General features: G+C 38.3%; 1 long non-coding RNA gene across 1 annotated transcript; it reads left to right on the plus strand.

Moving 5' to 3' along the window:
• Positions 1 to 605, plus strand: LOC120525217. The gene is made up of 3 exons (XR_005632907.1): positions 1 to 355; positions 454 to 472; positions 561 to 605. It is a non-coding gene; the product is annotated as an uncharacterized LOC120525217 (long non-coding RNA).
• Positions 606 to 19,077: the final 18,472 nt, after the last annotated feature.

Consider the following 19,077-nt stretch of genomic DNA (forward strand, 5'->3'; position numbering starts at 1 on the left):
TTTGGTTAAGTAATTCTTTCTTCTGTGTGATAAAATTATTAATTGCCACATTTTCAGAATTAAATATTATTAATCCAGTTCTACAATGATATTCCATCTGCAAAGTTCATATCAACTTTGTTTTAATATATATTAATATAATATAAATCAATTTTGACAAAACAAATTTTATCTGTAGGAAAATTGCCTCTATAATAATGCCAGGTAGCTGGAAAGAACCACAGAAGAAGGTAATGTAAATATAAATGTGTGTTGCTAGTATAAGACAAAAAACACACACAGATATCTCCTTTACTAATCACCTCTTCATATGATCGAATCTACACAAACAGACTGACAGCCTGGACTGCTCAGGGTAAGTGGAGGACACTTTGCCAGTAGTAAGATGTGAATGTTGATTTCAAATAATAACTTGCTTTTTTATTTAGTATGCTTCTACATTGCCACTGGAAGAGCATTTGATTTCAGTCAGGTCAGTGGTTTAAGTGTAATATTTGTTTGAATATTGTGATTTTTTTTATTCATAGAATTTATTGTAATTTCCCAATTTACATTTTTAGGAAGACATGCCAAAAATTAGAAGATGGTGGTGTCATCTCTTACTTCAAAAGCCAGCATTAAAGGTGTGTAACTTTTCAAGCTTTTTAAGGGAAGATCAGTTATAAGAATTTGTCAGCTTACAGTATTTCTAAATTTTTTTTATCTTCCAGCCAAGACTTCGGTCTTCACTTTCCACACGAGAAGAAGGACATATCTTATGCCCCACGGGCAGTGCTTCGTAATTATCAGTTGAAAAGCTTTCTGACACTAATTTTAAATATTAGAACTTCACAAAAAGACTTTGACCAACTGGTCACACAGCAGGTCTCCAGTGAGGCTGTCAGTAACTTGTGACTCTCGTCAGCCCTGTGGTGTGTCAGTGCCGTTATGGGGGCAGAGAATGGTGGTCTTAAAAATGAGTGTTTTGTGTGCTTGTGCTCTAACTGATTTATTAAATGGCAATTATTTCTGCTTCCAGCAATTCCAGACAAGATAGGAAAGAGCAAGGACTTTTCTCCCCCACCCTTCTTTTCCATTACTAAAGAATATGAAAATGTTGACTGAATTATTTATGCCAGTGCAATCATATTAAGCATATTTATGGTTACATTTAGTTGTTAGCAAATTGTACCTCACAAAGGCACAGCCAGTCCTGTCAGGTATGTAGTGAAATGACTCTTATGGCACAGCAAATGCCTTAAAGGTGATGACTTTCTTTTCCTTTTCAATATCATTCAGAAATCAACCAGTCTAGAATGGAGTGATTGTTTGCTTCAGGTAAACACTTTCCATTATGTATAACTTTTTAGATGTAGCATTTCTATTGTAATATGTTTGGGTGAATGTTTCAGCAGTTTTTAAAGCATGCTTACTAAACTGGGAACAATTAAATTACATATTATTTGAAATTATGATATATGAAATGATGAATTTGGCCTTCACAAGTGACAATGCTGTGGTAATTGGACTCTTTGTCTTTCAGGGACTCACTTCAGTACAATTCCAGTAGACGTTCAGATTGAACTGAAATGGGTCTTACAGCAATGTATTAGTAAATAAAAATGAATGCTTTTTTCACTACAGAGCACTTTGTCATTTTGAATTATTTGTGCACTTTCTGAATGGTTTCTAACTGGACATGACATTCCCTTGAAGATGAACTGCTGTGGTTGTACACTGGAGTTTATTTTTTTTTTTCACTCCACCTCATGCCTACAGGCAGTAGAGACAAAAAGCGAGAGAAATCAATTGAGCTAAGCATTCCTATGACATGCTGTGGTCATATTGGTGTGTTCATTTCATAAGCCAATTTGATTGTTCTTTGGGTAAAAGTGGAGTTAATTTATTGATATTCCTAATAAAGTACTTGGCAGTATTTTTTTTTTCTTTTTCATAAAAAAAGTCTTCATTGATCCAAAACATCCTTACTGCTTGTGACTGGCTGGATGCCAACAAAGACCAACTTGTTGGGACAGTCCTCCGGCCAAGAATTCTGGAAATGGACGAGGATGAAGTTACATACACAATTGAAAAATAAGAACAAAGGGGAGACGATGAAGAGACTGAAGAAGTCATGTCCACCTTCTTATTTACTTTTGAATGCCTGAAGGACATGAACTTTTTTCTTGATGAGATACGGGTTAAAAAAAATATTCCCATCAGTTGCTGCTGTTCGACGAATTAGATTTTTGTGTTTTATTTTTTTTCATGTGGAAAAACCTACCGTGATGTCATTTTGTTCAGTGGACTTGATCAGTGATTCACTGTAAAGAAAAGTGGGGATGGACTGGCTTCTGATCTGCTTCAATAGTTCATTGTCTACTGAAATGGCCAATGTGATGGATGGAGGACACAGATGGGTGTCCCAACTGGGATTGTGTGCTTTATTTCTTTAAAATAAATTCATATTTGAACCTGGATCTTATGTGTGTGTGTGTGGTTGTGTGAAGGGTTTGGGTGCTAAAATGCCCCCCACAGGTTACACTCCCCTATGTGGTTATTATAACAGTGTATTTTGATACATCACTTAATTTTCAAGATCTAGACTGTTGGCTTGCAAGTTCAAGAAGGGAGTCTAATTAAAAGCAAAAATTAGTTGGGGGGAAAAATGTACAGCCCCTGGGACTGAATATGGGAACTACTGTATGAAACAATGCCATTTTACAAATCAGGATTATATATATATATAATGATAATGTGTGTGTCGGACACCACACCAGCTCCATCATTAAAAATGCTGCTGACATCACCATCATAGGCCTGTTCACCACATTTTGTACAGTAACAATCACTGATGAATTGAGGAGGGAACAGCATGGTTTACCTATTGCCAAGTTCACCAATGCCTTCCTGAGATGTCTCACATGTGCTGTCTGGAGTCCATCTTCACTGGCGGCATCACATCCTGGTAGGGCACACACGCGAGGGTGGTAAATGCCACAAACTATGACTGGCACCCAGCTGCCTTCTGTCCAGGATATCTAGAAGACATTCTGCTAAGATTATTACACACTTGGCCATCCTGCACAAGTGTTTTCTTAATCCTCCCTTCTGGCAAATAGCAAAGGACCAATGGCTAAGTATGGCTTGAAAGAAAGTGTTTAGTTAAAGAGTTACTGAACAGCCAATCATAATAAGAAATGTAAGAAAAAGACTAGGTATAAATATTTGTAATATACCTGAATATATATATCTACTGTAAATTATATTCTATATCTTTGTTGTGTTTTATTATATTATTACTGTTCTGAGAGGCATGTACAGTAAATAACAATATTATTGTACTGTATGCACAAGACAATAAATACTGAATGTTTAATGATGAGATCACCTTGGGATAATTCCCTGCTGAAAGCACACTGTAACTAATCCACTATTTATTATTATTAGTAGTTGTAACAGTTTTGATATTTATAAAAATTTTACAAAGACGACGACTCAAAGACAGTTTGAGTTTATGTTGGTATAAGTTGGGTCTTTGCAATCAAATTAAATGTTGCACAAAAAAGGTTTAAGAACAATCACGATTGTCTCAAACTGAAAAGTTAAAAAATGTAAAATGATGTAAAATCTACTGGCTGTCACATGCCGTTCAATTGATATGGACATGACATCCAGTATTTCACACATGCAGCTTTTAGTAATGAAAACGTTGATGGATCAAATCAATAAATAAATGACTGTTTCCTAAAATGTTTCCTTGTCAGTTTTAAAACTAATTTTATATGTAGCGCTGTTTTGAAAACCTTCTAAAAATAATGAAGCTTTATTATTGTTTCACATGTGTATGATTTGCTAGTGGGAATATAAAATACATTTATAGATTGAAAATCTATAGGTATGAGTTTCATGAGGCACATTCCGTTTGAAACACTGGATAGTAATAAGATTTGTTACTTTTACTATAATGTAACACTTCAGGGGAAAACGTAATGAACAACCATTCAAAATAGTAAAAAAAAAAACAACATAAAACTGTACTTTATATCGGCGAAGTGTTAGAATCATGAAAGAGCTTAGAATGATTTGATAGCATAAGTATGAAACTGGAAGTCATTTATGTTTGACCAGATAGAAAACTGTTGTAATTTGTACAATTACAGCATCTACAGCATTCTGTACAACGAGCGCGTCAACACTGTCTCGCAGAGGGCGTGATACGAGTGACGCTGGGAAAGGGCGTTATGATAAATTGCGTCATTACATGCGTGTGTACCATGTTGTGCTCTGAAGGGTGTTCCGTGACTGAACCTATGGGCATTCCGTGATATGGAGGCGTTCCGTGAGGTATTGCAGTCTGCAGCGTGACTCTGTTGCAACAGAGTGACAAGAAGAAAAGGAATAAGAAACCTTTTTCAAGATAGTTTCTCATTCATCCATCTTTTCTTGACTTGGGAACATTTCACTCAACATTACTTGCAAGTCAGCATTTTGAATTGGATGGGTTAACATTCGGTTAAGTGTATTTTTTGTAATTTTTAATTTAATTTGAAAGGATTTTTTATTGATGAAAGAGACGACAAATCATTGGCGATAACGTGTGTAGGCTTTACCCCTTGGACGTTTTCATCGCACAACAGGGGAAAAATGGATAGTGGTAAATATTGCTGAAGTAATGGTGACCATATTAACTATAACTAGCGAAACACACGAACCCCCACAGTCCTAAAATAAGATGCATAATAAGTAAAATTAACAGCATAAACATAGGGAGCTGTTGAAACTTATTTTTTATTAAAAAAAAAATACTTTTATCAGTTCCTGTATAAAAAAAAATACTTATATCAGTTCCTATAGATGTCATAATGTATTTTATTACTTATGGTGGCACATCTAGAGCAAGCGGACTTTACGGCAACGCACTCTTGTTCTCAAAATTAAAACAATAATTTTGACTTTGATCCCAGCGCTGATGTTACTTTACTAAGTAGTGTTCTTGAAGGAAACATTGATGTAAGAATGTAAAACATTTCTTTCATATTGTTGTAAGTTTTAACAATGTGATGATCTTCTCGATTGTAAGTGTGCTTTTCTGTCTCCAGAGCATTCTTGCATTCTGTATCGTGGTAAGCATAGGGCCACAGGTCACTTTGCCATATTTTATCGCCACCAGTTTTCTTCTACCTATAATTTTATATTCAGGATTGCGTCTTGCTAGTCTTTGTGTTTCTGTGTCTTGTGTTATTCGTTCTCATTCTTCGTCACATCACCTTTGCCATTGTACTTGATGCTTAGCAAATATTGGCACTCTTCTTTCTGCCATTATGGTTGTTATCACTTGGTTCCTCGATCAGTTTCCCATAAACACACAACCATGGACCAATTTCCTTCCTTTACGGCCACCAGGTTGCCACTACCTAAAATTTTCTGTTCAGGATAACTTCTTCTCTTCTTATTCTTTCTTGCTGCTCATCAATTAATCACCTTTTGCGATGTGCTTGATGCTCAGCAGATGTTGCTGCTGTTCTTTTAGGCTTTGCCGTCATAGTAGTTATCTGTTTGTTTTTGACCACTTTGCAGTAAACATACTGTAAGTCACAGGTCATGGCCAACAGGTTGCAGTTGCCTAAAATTTTTTGAATTTCCAGAAAATATAAAGTAGCTTTCAATTAAGGCCAATATCAATGTTTTAGCCCCAGAAGTTCATAACTAATCATACAGACAGACCTTAGCGTTTTTAATATATAGCAGCTGTACTGAGACTTGGGAATATCAGAAGTACTATATGTAACTAACTGTTTTCTGTATGCAGCAGTTTGTTTTGTTTTGGTTTTTTTTTTTACTAATGGTTAATATTATTGGCAGACTATATGCTGTAGTGGTTAATGCCTTTGAATTCAAACGCTGTGAATTCAAATCCTTCTACCAACACAGTCTGACCATGAGCAAGTCACTTCACCTGACTCTGCTCCAACTGTGCAGACTAAACAATATGACTAATTATATCTCAAATGTTGTAAGTTGCCTTGGATAAAGTCATCAATCAAATAATAAGTAATGATAATAATAATATTAGATCACAGGAGTTGTCCATGAGTAAAATATAGTCATATGAAAAAGTTTGGGAACCCCCTCTCAGCCTGCATAATAATTTACTTTCAACAAAAAAGATAACAGTGGTATGTCTTTAATTTCCTAGGAACATCTGAGTTTTTAGTGAAGCAGTATTTAGTTGTATGAAATTAAATCACATGTGAAAAACTGGCTGTGCAAAAATTTGGGTACCCTTGTAATTTTGCTGATTTGAATGCACGTAACTGCTCAATACAGATTACTTGCAACACCAAATTGGTTGGATTAGCTCATTAAGCCTTGAACTTCATAGGCAGGTGTGTCCAATCATGAGAAATGGTATTTCAGGTGGTCAATTGTAATTTGTGCTTCCCTTTGACTCTCCTCTGAAGAGTGACAGCATGGGATCCTCAAAGCAACTCTCAAAAGATCTGAAAACAAAGATTGTTCAGTATCATGGTTTAGGGAAGGCTACAAAAAGTTATCTCAGAGGTTTAAACTATCAGTTTCAATTGTAAGGAATGTAATCAGGAAATGGAAGGCCACAGGCACAGTTGCTGTTAAACCAACCCAGCAGGTGTGGCAGGCCAAGAAAAATACAGGAGTGGCATATGCGCAGGATTTTGAGAATGGTTACAGACAACCCACAGATCACCTCCAAAGACCTGCAAGAACATCTTGCTGCAGATGTTATATCTGTACATTATTCTACAATTCAGAGCAATTCGCACAAAGGGGACTGGGCGGTACAAAGAACATCTGTATGGCAGGGTGATGAGAAAAATAAATGATCTGTATGGCAGCCCTTTCTGCACTCACACCACAAACAGAGTCGCTTGTTGTATGCAAATGCTCATTTAGACAAGCCAGATTAATTTTGGAACAAAGTGCTTTGGACTGATGAGACAAAAATTGAGTTTTTTGGTCTTAACAAAAAGTGCTTTGCAATGGCAGAAGAAGAACAACGCATTCCAAGAAAAACACCTGCTACCTGCTGTCAAATTTGGTGGATGTTCCATCATGCTATGGGGCTGTGTGGCTAGTTCAGGGACTGGGGCCTTTGTTAAAGTCGAGGGTCGGATGAATTCAACCCAATATCAACAAATTCTATAGGATAATGTTCAAGGATCAGTCACAAATTTGAAGTTATGCAAGGGTTGGATATTCCAACAAGACAATGACCCAAAACACAGTTCAAAATCTACAAAGGCATTCATGCAGAGGGAGAAGTACAATGTTCAGGAATGGTCCCTGACTTGAATATCATCGAAATGGTGGTTTGAAGCAGGCTGTCCATGCTTGGCAGCCATCAAATTTAACTGAACTGGAGAGATTTTGTATGGAAGAATGGACAAAAATACCTCCATCCAGAGTCCAGACACTCATCAAAGGCTATAAGAGGTGTCTAGAAGCTGTTATATTTGCAAAAGGAGGCTCAACTAAGTATTGATGTAATATCTCTGTTGGGGTGCCCAAATTTATACACCTGTCTAATTTTGTTATGATGCATATTGCGTATTTTCTGTTAATCCAATAAAATTAATGTCACTGCTGAAATACTACTTTAGTTAAAAATGTATGGCTGCAGACATCCACCTTATCCGCCCTTCAGTGGATGTGGCCTCACAAAGGATGTCTATAACTAACTAACTGACTGACTGACTAACCAGCTCACTCACTCATCAACAAAGAGGCTATTACCTGTTTAGTTATAAAGCTGAAAAATGACAGGATTGTACCTCTAGGCTCATGTTTGCCATGTAAAGTGAGGTGTGAAATACAAAGAGAAAGTTCAGAGAAACTCAAGGAATATGCAAACTTCAGTGGTTAGCAAGTGCTGTAAAGCTTGAGTGCCAGTGCAAGACTCTGTAGCTATGAACGCTGAGGCAGGGAGACAGAAGTACAGTCGTGGCCCAAATATTAATTTTCACAAAGTTTGCTGCTTCAGTTTTCAGGATGGCAATTTGCATATACTCCAGAATGTTATGAAGAGGGATCAGATGCATAGAAATTAATTGCAAAGTCCGTCTTTGCCATGAAAATGAACTTAATCCCAAAAAGAACATTTCTACTGCTGTTGTGAAGAAGGCTTCAGAGCGCCCAAGAAAGTCCAGCAAGCGCTGGGATTGTCTCCTAAAGTTGATTCAGATGCGGGACTGGGGCACCACCAGTGCAGAGTTTGCTCAATGTAAGAAAGACGCTATATAGCGCCCGACCTGACACAGATTAGACAAGGAGGCACGTATAAAATTAAATACATTTTTATTTTTCTTCAGCTTTGAGACACATCTTCCCCATGTCTCACTAGCCAAATACAGTCCCAAGCACACAATAAACACTTTCTTCTTCTCACTCCACCACTCCTCACCAAGCTTCGTCCTCCTTCCACCCGACTCTGGCCCCTGAGTGGTGGTCGCTGGTTTCCTTTATAGTTCATCCGGAAGTGCTCCAGGTGCTTGACCCCTGATTTCCTGCTTCACTTCCGAGTGTAACGGATTGACTGCCCACACGGGCTCAGGAGTCCCAAATACAGCGCCCCTGGCGGTACCTGCTGGACCCAACAGGGCTGCACCCAACTCCAATTCCCAGGATGCCCTGCGGGAACACTGTTTAACCCCAGGGAGGTGGCCAACTAGCACTAAGGGGGAGGTATTGCAATGTCCATGGCTGTTCCCCCTGAATATAGTGTGCAGGGGCGTCTCGGCTAGGTAAGGGCGCCAAGCCCCTGTCACATCAGGAATGGCAGCAGGCAGGTGTGAGTGCATCTGCACGCACAGTGAGACGAAGACTTTTGGAGGATGGTCTGGTGTCAAGAAGGGCAGCAAAGAATCCACCTCTCTCCAACAAAAAATCAGGGACAGATTGATTTGACTTTAAAATTCTGCTTATGGTTTATAAAGCCCTAAATAATCTCGCTCCATCTTATATATCGGAATGTCTGACACCCTATATTCCAAATTATAACCTTAGATCCTCAAAGGAGTGTCTCCTTAGAATTCCAAAAGCAAAACTTAAAAGAAGTGGTGAGGCGCCCTTCTGCTGTTATGCACCTAAAATCTGGAATAGCCTGCCAATAGGAATTCACCAGGCTAATACAGTGGAGCACTTTAAAAAGTTGTTGAAAACACATTACTTTAACATGGCCTTTTTATAACTTCACTTTAACTTAATCCTAATACTCTGTATGTTCAATTCATCATAATAACTATTCATGATGGCTCTAAAATCCGTACTGACCCCTACTCTCTCTTCTGTTTCTTTTTCCAGTTTCTTTGTGGTGGCGGCCTGTGCCACCTCCACCTACTCAAAGCATCATGATGCTCCAACATTGATGGACTGAAAGCCAGAAGTCTACATTGACCATCATCATCAAGTCCTTCCATGAGAACCCTAAATCCAAAGAGGACTGTTTCATTTATGTTAGGTAGAATGCCCAGAGGGGACTGGGCGGTCTCATGGTCTGGAATCCCTGCAGATTTTTTTTTTTTTTCTCCAGCTGTCTGGAGTTTTTTTTGGTTTTTTCTGTCCACCCTGGCCATTGGACCTTACTCTTATTCCATGTTAATTAAAGTTGACTTATTTTATTTTTTCTTATTGTGTCTTTTATTTTTCTATTCTTCATTATGTAAAGCACTTTGAGCTACATTTATTTGTATGAAAATGTGCTATATAAATAAATGTTGTTGTTGTTGATATTCTGCAAAAGGTACAGGGATTGGACTGGTTAAAGTCATTTTCTCTGATGAATCCCCTTTCCGATTGTTTGGGACATCCAGAAGAAAGATTTTCCGGAGAAGAAAAGGTGAGTGCTACCATCAATCCTGTGTCATGCCAACAGTAAAGCATCTTGACATCATTCATGTGTGGAATTGCTTCTCAGCCAAGGGAGTGGGCTCATTTACAATTTTGCCTAAGAACATAGCAATGAATAAAGAATGGTACCAAAACATCCTCTGAGAGTAAGTTCTCTCAACCATTCAAGAACAGCTTGGTGACGAACAGTAAGCAAGATGGAGCACCGTGCCATAAGGCAAAAATGATAACTAAGTGGCTCGGGGGACAAAATTTTGGGTCAGTGGCCAGGAAACTCCTCAGACCATAAATCCCATTGAGAACTTGTGGTCAATCCTCGAGAGGCAGGTGGACAAACAAAAATCCAGAAATTCTGACAAACCCCAACCATTGATTATGCAGGAATGGGCTACCATCAGTCAGGATTTGGCCCAGAAGTTGATTAACAGCTTACTAGAGCAAATTGCAGAGGTCTTGAAAAAGAAGATCCAACACTGCAAATATTGACTCTTTGCATGAACTTAATGTGATTGTAAATAAAAGCGTTGAAACCTATGAAATGCTTGTAATTATACTTCAGTACACCATAGAAAAATCTGACAAAAAGATCTAAAACACTGAAGCAGCAAACTTTGTGAAAACCAATACTTGTGTCATTCTCAAAACTTTTGGCCAAAACTGTAGATGTGGAAGTAGCATTTTCAGATCCAAGACATTTTGGACAGACAGAATAAGTTTAAAGTTAATGGAGCCTTGAGCTACTGCACTGTAATATACATTTGCTTCCATGGAATTTGAAAGGGGACACCCACCCTGCCTTCCAAGTTTGTTTGCATTTATATGAGCATCTGTTTACTTTGAATAGGGATGCTTCAACCCCCTTCACCATTTTCCAAAATTCTTAAACCTATGCTGTATATGTATATCCATAGACTTTAAACAGGGATCTTTGACCATTTAAGAAGCCTCCAAAATATAGTACTGACAATTATTTTCTTCCTTTTCAGGCACTAGAGAAAACAATCCCTAAAGTAAAAACATTCAGTTCATTACATGAGCCGCCTAAATGTGCAGCCTGCTACTGTTTGTAGTAATTAATCCATCCATCCATCTTCTTCCACTTATCCGAGGTCGGGTCGCTGGGGCAGCAACTTGAGCAGAGAGGCCCAGACTTCCCTCTCCCCGGCCACATCTTTTAGCTCTTCCGGGAGAATCCCAAGGCATTCCCAGGCCAGCTGGGAGACATAGTCCCTCCAGCGTGTCCTGGGTCTTCCCCAGGGCTTCCTCCCGGTTGGACGTGCCCAGAACACCTAACCAGGGAGGCGTCCAGGGGGTATCCTAATCAGATGTAGTAATTGTAGTAATTAATTTAAATATAATTCAGTGTTAGAAGTTTGTCGTTTGCCTATGGCAAAAAATAGAAGCTTGAAGATACAACTGGTCAAAAACTTGAAAAGAAATACTTGAGTGAACAATGTAAACAAATGAAAATCAAAATACTTAATAATAATAATAATATATACTCAGATTTCACATTACTCCTACTGATTACCCATTTCAATTCAAAAGAATACACTTTTGTGTAAAATTGTGTTTTGCAGTGACCTCAACAAAACCAAATCACTATGAAAAGAAGGAATTTGTGTAATGCAGGGATGTTTTTCTCTTTTACAACTAATTGTATGTAGCTTGTTCAAGAGTAAGCCACTCTAGTGTCCTAGTTATATTATCATTACTATTTGATGGACGCCTTTATCCAAGAATGCGTATAATATTTGAGATACAAATGGTTACATTTCATGTGTTTTTCCAGTTGAAAAACAGTCAGGAGAAGTGACTTGCTTATGGTCACAAAGAGGCAGTAGCAGGATTTAAACCCACAACCTCAGGGTTTGTGGTCCTATGCCCAAAGCCATAACCATTACACCACAATGCCTTCCAATGATATTACATATTTGTTTAAAAAATATGCACAGTTTTTAGTTACACAATACTTATGATATATTAGACTAACTAAAGACACTATAACTGAGGCCCATTGTCTTATGAAATATCCTAAGTGAAGTCAGTTTTATAATGGTATGTATCAGTTGTTAAGGCACTGTTGCCAAATTTATGTTGGCATCAGCTTACATTATGATAAAGGAGAATGGATGAAATAGTGAAATCAATGGGATTTTGTGAGATTCAAAAGATTATAAGAAGCTTGCAAGGAAAATAAGAAGAGAAGGTAAGGTGGGCAATTCTGGCATGGGAGAAATGAAAAGGAAGACGTTGCTCTGCACTGGTTTTGACTGCATTATTATGCTGTAATTCTAGGAATACATTAACTGGGGAATTATCTACACAATAACTTTAGTTGAGCATGTGTTGCTTACAATTTGAAGGTCAGTATAATGTGAAATATAGTGGTAGAGCATGATGGTACAGTAGTTAACATTCCAGAAAACCAGATCTGAATCCAATCCTGGTTGCTGTCAGTGTATATTTTGCATGTTCACTCTATGTCAGTGTGCACTGTCCTCCTTCATCACAAAGACAAGGAAGTTAGGTTGATAGGGAATTCTACATTGGCCTTCTATAAGGAAGTGTAGGTGTTTGTGCAAGTGTCACCTGAAGTGGAGTGCAGTCCTGCCCACGAATGGTTCCTGTATTGAACCTAAACAAGTTCAGGAAATACTGTAGATGGATGAATGAACAGTGTTGTAGGGAAAAGCAAACTTCTTAGACCATTTGTGCCAAAGCCTGGCCCTGGAGGGCTGCAGACTATTGTTCCAACCATTCTTTAACTAAAAATAATTCTTTTGGCAAATGAAACATAAGTAACTACGTAAGCCATTCTGCTGCATGCAGACAATTAAAAATAATTACTAATAAGCAAACCCTGCTCAAAGTTATTATGGGCAGTCTAGGTCAATAGGAACGTCATGCTTATTGTACTAAATGGCCCGTTCTTGTAAAAATTCAGTTAGCAAGTTAAAATTAAGTAAAAAAAAGAAAAATGAAGAAATCCCCTCTGCACTCAAATCCAAGGCAGTTATTAGCATCTCTCTATATTTCAAGAACAAGATAGCACTGTCATTAATTTCCAAATCTGTAGAAAGAGTACCTAACCAAGTCATTCAATTAAAAAAGATGTTTAATGTGAACTGATGCTGATTTTCAAATGTCGGTGATGGTGAATGCATATAGTCAGCACAGAAGTTGTTTCCCGTGACATTTAGAAGTTTAAAAGTAGTCCCTGAACTGAATTAGGCCTTACAGGAAGGCATTTTAACATTTAATGCCCCATGCTAATTCCTTTTCAGAAGTGTACTTTTTGCCAAGTGAGACTCTGATTTTGAGAGATCTGTAGCTACATTTTTCAGGCTTAGTGTTTAGTTAAGACCTTGAACTTCAAACCCTGCAGTTACAGGTTCAAATCCGGCTACTGTCATTGTGTGACTATAAGCAAGGTACTTCACCTCTGTGTGCTCCAACTGGAAAAAGAAAGGCAATTAATTGTATCTTAGATGTTGTAAGTCACCTTGGATAAAGACGTTAGTTAAGTAATACTTTTTGACCGCTTAATATATAAATTGTAGATAAGTATAATTACAACTTACTTTCAGTTTTTTATAGAATTTTCATTCAGTTCCATTTTTAATAGTTTAAATTGAGATACCTTTCTAACTGATAACTTGTGAGATTTACATTTGTGATGTCTGTCATTGCATTTAGACATTTCATTATCTGAACTGCACACATTGACTACATGACTACAGTAATTAAACTTTTAGAATTTAAGATATCTTTAATGGGGCGGCACGGTGACGCAGTGGTAACGCTGCTGCCTCGCAGTTAGGAGACAAGAGTTCACTTCCTGGGTCCTCCCTGCGTGGAGTTTGCATGTTCTCCCCGTGTCTGCGTGGGTTTCCTCCCACAGTCCAAAGACATGCAGGTTAGGTGGATTGGCGATTCTAAATTGGCCCTAATGTGTGTTTGTGTTTCCTGTGGTGGGTTGGCACCCTGCCTGGGATTGGTTCCTGCCTTGTGCCCTGTGTTGGCTGGGATTGGCTCCAGCAGACCCCTGTGACCCTGTGTTCGGATTCAGCAGGTTGGATAATGGATGGATGGATATCTTTAATGTGTTTGAATTAAGAAAATCTGAAATATAATTTTTGCTTCTATCCATTTTCTAACCAGTGTGCTGTATTCACTTAAGGCTGGTACTTCTCACAGCAGCTTTGGGCCCAAGACAAACACCAATCCTGGACGGGACACCTTTCATACAGAATTTGCTTAACATGCACATCTTTCTGATGTGGAGGGCAATCCCAAACGGACACAAAGAGAACATATCAGCACAATCACATTCAAAGCCAGGACTATCTGCTGTGCCACCACACTGACACAAAATATAATTTCAGGAATATGTCTGAATAAGCCACCTGAATTTGCAGTGTTCATAATACTAGGGTGTTGTACCGTGTTAGCCATTATGAATGTAGTGAAAAGTCCAGCAAAACAACACCTTTTATTGGCTAACTAAAAAGATTACAATATGCAAGCTTTCGAGGCAACTCAGGCCCCTTCTTCAGGCAAGATGGTGTTCATAAGAAATGTAAGGATTTACTTCATGATGAACATAATAAGGGTGGCACGGTGGCGCTGCTGCCTCGCAGTTAGGAGACCCGGGTTCACTTCCCGGTCCTCCCTGCGTGGAGTTTGCATGTTCTCCCCGTGTCTGCGTGGGTTTCCTCCCACAATCCAAAGACATGCAGGTTAGGTGGATTGGCGATTCTAAATTGGCCCGTGTTTGTGTGTGTCCTGCGGTGGGTTGGCACCCTGCCCAGGATTGGTTCCTGTGTTGGCTGGGATTGGCTCCAGCAGACCCCCGTGGCCCTGTATTCGGATTCAGCAGGTTAGAAAATGGATGGATGGATGGATGAACATAATAAACAAAAACAGGTATGACAGATATCTGCAATATGAACATGTGTGCTTCAATGTAAATGTTTATAGTCTAAATATTCTGGATTGTAATAGAAATTTGTCATTTTTTTACCTTCTGATTGAAGTCCTTAATGGGCAAAATTCCAAGTAAAGGATTTAAAATCAACATTACATCACATTCAAACCTGTAAATATTCTAAAACGATGCCACAAATATTAATGTTTGAAATGTGTCATTTTTAAACTTGTGGGAGTGGGTGGCTCTTAGAGGGCTAGGGCTACCAGTAAAGAATCAAATGTCGAAAATGTTACATTCATGACCATCAAACTTCAAAAGTGTATAAAACAACACTCCGCATGCCTATTTATTGAGCCCCATTTTTTCTGAATTTTGTGAAAAGGAGGAACTTTGAACCCTTGTATCCCATTAGGGGTGAACTCCTGGATTTGGTTGATGTGGCATGTACAACTTCAAGTCCTTCTGACCATTTTTGCCAAAGACACCTATTTGTTTCCCCTTTATCATAAACAGGTAATTTCCTGCACAATACTCCAAAATGGCCTAAAACCAGTTTTTTTTTTTCAGGTCTAAAAGGACAGAAATAAGGTGTGAAGTCTTACAAAACTAGACATCAAGATGAATCAAACTGTATATCATATGTGGGATTTTCTCATACTGGTGAGTTAAGAGGTGCCAGGTACAAAAGCTGAATTAATGTCATAATGTGTGAATTTCCCCTTGGGATTAATAAAGTATCTATCTATCTATCTATCTATCTATCTATCTATTTCTTATCAACTTAAAATGACTTTTCAGTTAACTATAACTAAAGAAGCATTTCTCTCTTCATGCAGCAGATGGCAGTAAGACACCTCTCGATATAAGTTCACTAGCGGAACAATAGGAGGTTCTCACACGAACCAACAAATATCTCTGGTTTGGCTCTGTTTAGACTCATCAGTCAACCTAATAGGAAAATTTTCAAATGCATTAAATCTTCTACATTTTGTAGTTAATTCCTCTTTCCAGTTTTGCTAACAAGCACTGGGAAATGTACTGTACTTCTACATGTACATTTGTAGAGAAAAGGATGGTAATTTTATTTTAAAGAACAAATGAACTTTTACTGTTAGTAAACATTACCAAATATTTTAGTTTTTGCTAAGCATATCTGTCCAAATTAAGAAGTACCACTTTAAACTACCAAAATTGTAGTCACAAGCAGAAAATGTCTGTCCTAGATTCCATTTTCTAGTCGGGAATGTGCCTAAAGGCAGTGATTTTTTTTTCTTCTCAGATATGCATTTCCTTTTACCATAAGATTTCATTTAACTTACTAAATTCTAGAGCCGGTGTTCTAACGAAACATCCTACCCATCGAAATGATCTACACACTGATACTACGCATGCGCAGACCACAATTACGCAACTTTTCTTAAAGCTTGTGTTACTGTATTTCAGTAATATGTATGCTTTTCTTAGCCTTACTACATTAATGCATTTATTACAGTTTACTGCATAGGTATTTACTGTCAACATTTTATAACTTGTATATTTTGCATGTGTGACTTTTAATCTTGTACAGGCGATTGTATCCATGCACGAGTAATGACCGTCTTGTGAAGTCTTTGCATCAGGCTCTGTCTCTTTCGGGCATTAAATAAACTACGGTAGGATACTTCGACAAAGTAGGACAAATCATCAGAACACTGGGCCCATACTCACTGTTTGCCTTTCATCTTCAATAAAGAAACAACTCTTTTCGACAGGATAACTCAGCAGTGAAGGCTTCAGAAAACCAGAATTCAAAATGACACTAGCTCAACAATACAAGAGCAAATATGAAGGAAATGCAAGTTACAGCTAAGGCAGACTGGTCATCATGATGGTAGGGGCATAAAAGAGAAAAACAGCCACCCCGATTCATCTCAGGTTGACTGATCTAGCTTGGCTATACATGGCAAAGGACAACAGTTCCCAGATATATATCACAGCTCAAGCAATTAAGCTGTGAACTCAGAGAAATATCTTTACAATGCCTACAAGAAACATTTCACTTACACTGGGAAGAAAATCTGATAATCAGCTACTGCACCAACATTGAGGAACAGAACGCACCAAGCAAATAAACTGGGAGCCATATAAAAGCTCCCAGAAACTCCTCCGCTCATAAATGGGAACTACAGAACAGCTTCTAGTTACACTTTAGCTTGCTCTGCTATAAATCATGAGGCAACTTTCTGTTATGTATCTACCTGTACACTGAAAAAAAAAATGTGACGATTCACACTTAATATTTTCAATGCGAACCAATATAATTCTTTTTAGCTTATTGATCCCACAATTTTTAAGTTGAGGCAAATCATTTAGAGTGATTGGCTGCAATTCATGTGTTTTTTTTACTGAAGTAAATCTATTTTTTAAGTTGTTCTTCTTTTTTGGCAGTTGGAAAGCCATCAAACTGGAAAGATCGACGAAAAGAATATACAAACGGCCCCCAAACACAGCACATGAACAACCTAAAATATTAAGTTAAATGAAATAGGATTTTTACGTTTATTCCCTCCACCATAACTTAATTGGGTACAAACATTTTTTTTTACTTTGATTGAGATCTGAAACCAAATATTTCATGCTGCAATACTAAATGACTAATCTTACGTTGTTTGAAAGAGAAAATTTACGTTGAATGAACAACATCAATGTTAGACTTTTTTCAGTGTATGGCTAAGCTGGGGAAATGAAAATAGCTGAGTTAAACTTCAAAACAGGCAGCTTACAGGAACAATGGAATCATTTTTGTACTTGCCGATTCTTGTAACCAAACCATGAACCAAAAAGAAGTTTTCCATTACACCTTAACTCATACAGCTAAACAAAGAACCAATAGAGCTTCCATTTACACCTTAGCCCGTACAGGCAAACAGGGAAAAGTAGACAGCCTTCTGTTACCCCCGGTTGACAAACCGACAGTTCCCAATCAACTTGTGTAGCTAAAGTGGAAAACAGAAGATATGTACCAGTTTGACCCCATTTGACCATAGTAGGAAATGGAAAGTGACCTACATTTCATACACTTCAGCTCCCACTTAGCTTCTGTAACTGCTGCCTGCATAAACTGGTAACCCCTCCACTTTTGCAACTCCATCAAAAACAACTACCAGTTATATCTCAGATTCAGCTCTACTCAGAAACACAAACACCACCCACATCGTCTTGAGACGCTACACTTGGGAACATTCCCCACTTTAATCTCAGGCTTGACAGTCACTGTGGGAAAAAACTTTGGTTTGGCTTCAGCTCATTAACTTTTCTGGAAAACAGGAAACACCCATCTCTGCTTTTACATGCAGACTAGGAGACGTTTTCCAGTTCACTTTTATTTATTTGGCTGATGCCTGTAGCCAAGACAACTTAACAATATTTGAAATACAATTGGTCACATTTCTTTTTTTTTTTTTTTGCTTTCCAACTGCAAGTAGGTGAAATGACTTACTTAAGATCACAACATGGTTTGAAGGCCAAAGTCATAACCACTATACCACACAGGTTGAAGTGCACTTTAGCTTGTGCACCACTATCAGGAAGATGATAGAACAGGCCCAAATAATACCTCAGAAGTGGGTGGTGTGGGGTGGGGGGGTGTGGGTGCTGCAGAAGTACCTTACTCTTGACCAAAGGCCATGTCACATGACACGACTTTTCCAGAGATTTGCAGTTGTGGCCTTAATTTACATAATCTTTAGGAGTTGGAGGCAGACAGTGCTGCTCCCCCATGAAACCATTCACCTAATGTGACATATCTCGAGAGTCACTCCAACTAGTCCGCATCAAATTGGATTATGTGTTTAGTTGTAGGGACAGGCTCTGTCTGCATGAGAGCCGACAACCATTATTACTCATCCAGAAGTAAAATTCATATAATGCAGTGACAAGAAATACAAACAGAAGACAAGATTGTCTGTTCTGATGTCACATGTTTTATGACAGAAAGCAAAAACAGAAAAGAAAGGGCCCAGACTGTGATTGAACTTGTAATTCCTGTTAACCCTGTGTACAGCACTGGCTCCATCACGCAGCTCATAACTGGCAGTCAGAAAGAAGAGTGAGCAAAACTGACTACACTGGGAGGCTGGCATTCTGTTGACGCGCCAAGCAAGCATTTGTTTTTTCAGCCATTAGAACTGATATGATCCAGGCAGTGAGATCAGCAAGTCTCAGGTAACCTACAAGTAGAAGTCCCTCAGTAGGAGTCGACCAGCCATCAGAAAACACCTAATAAATTACTTCAGACAAAG

The sequence above is a fragment of the Polypterus senegalus genome, chromosome 3 (assembly GCF_016835505.1).
Source record: "Polypterus senegalus isolate Bchr_013 chromosome 3, ASM1683550v1, whole genome shotgun sequence".
NCBI lineage: Eukaryota > Metazoa > Chordata > Cladistia > Polypteriformes > Polypteridae > Polypterus > Polypterus senegalus.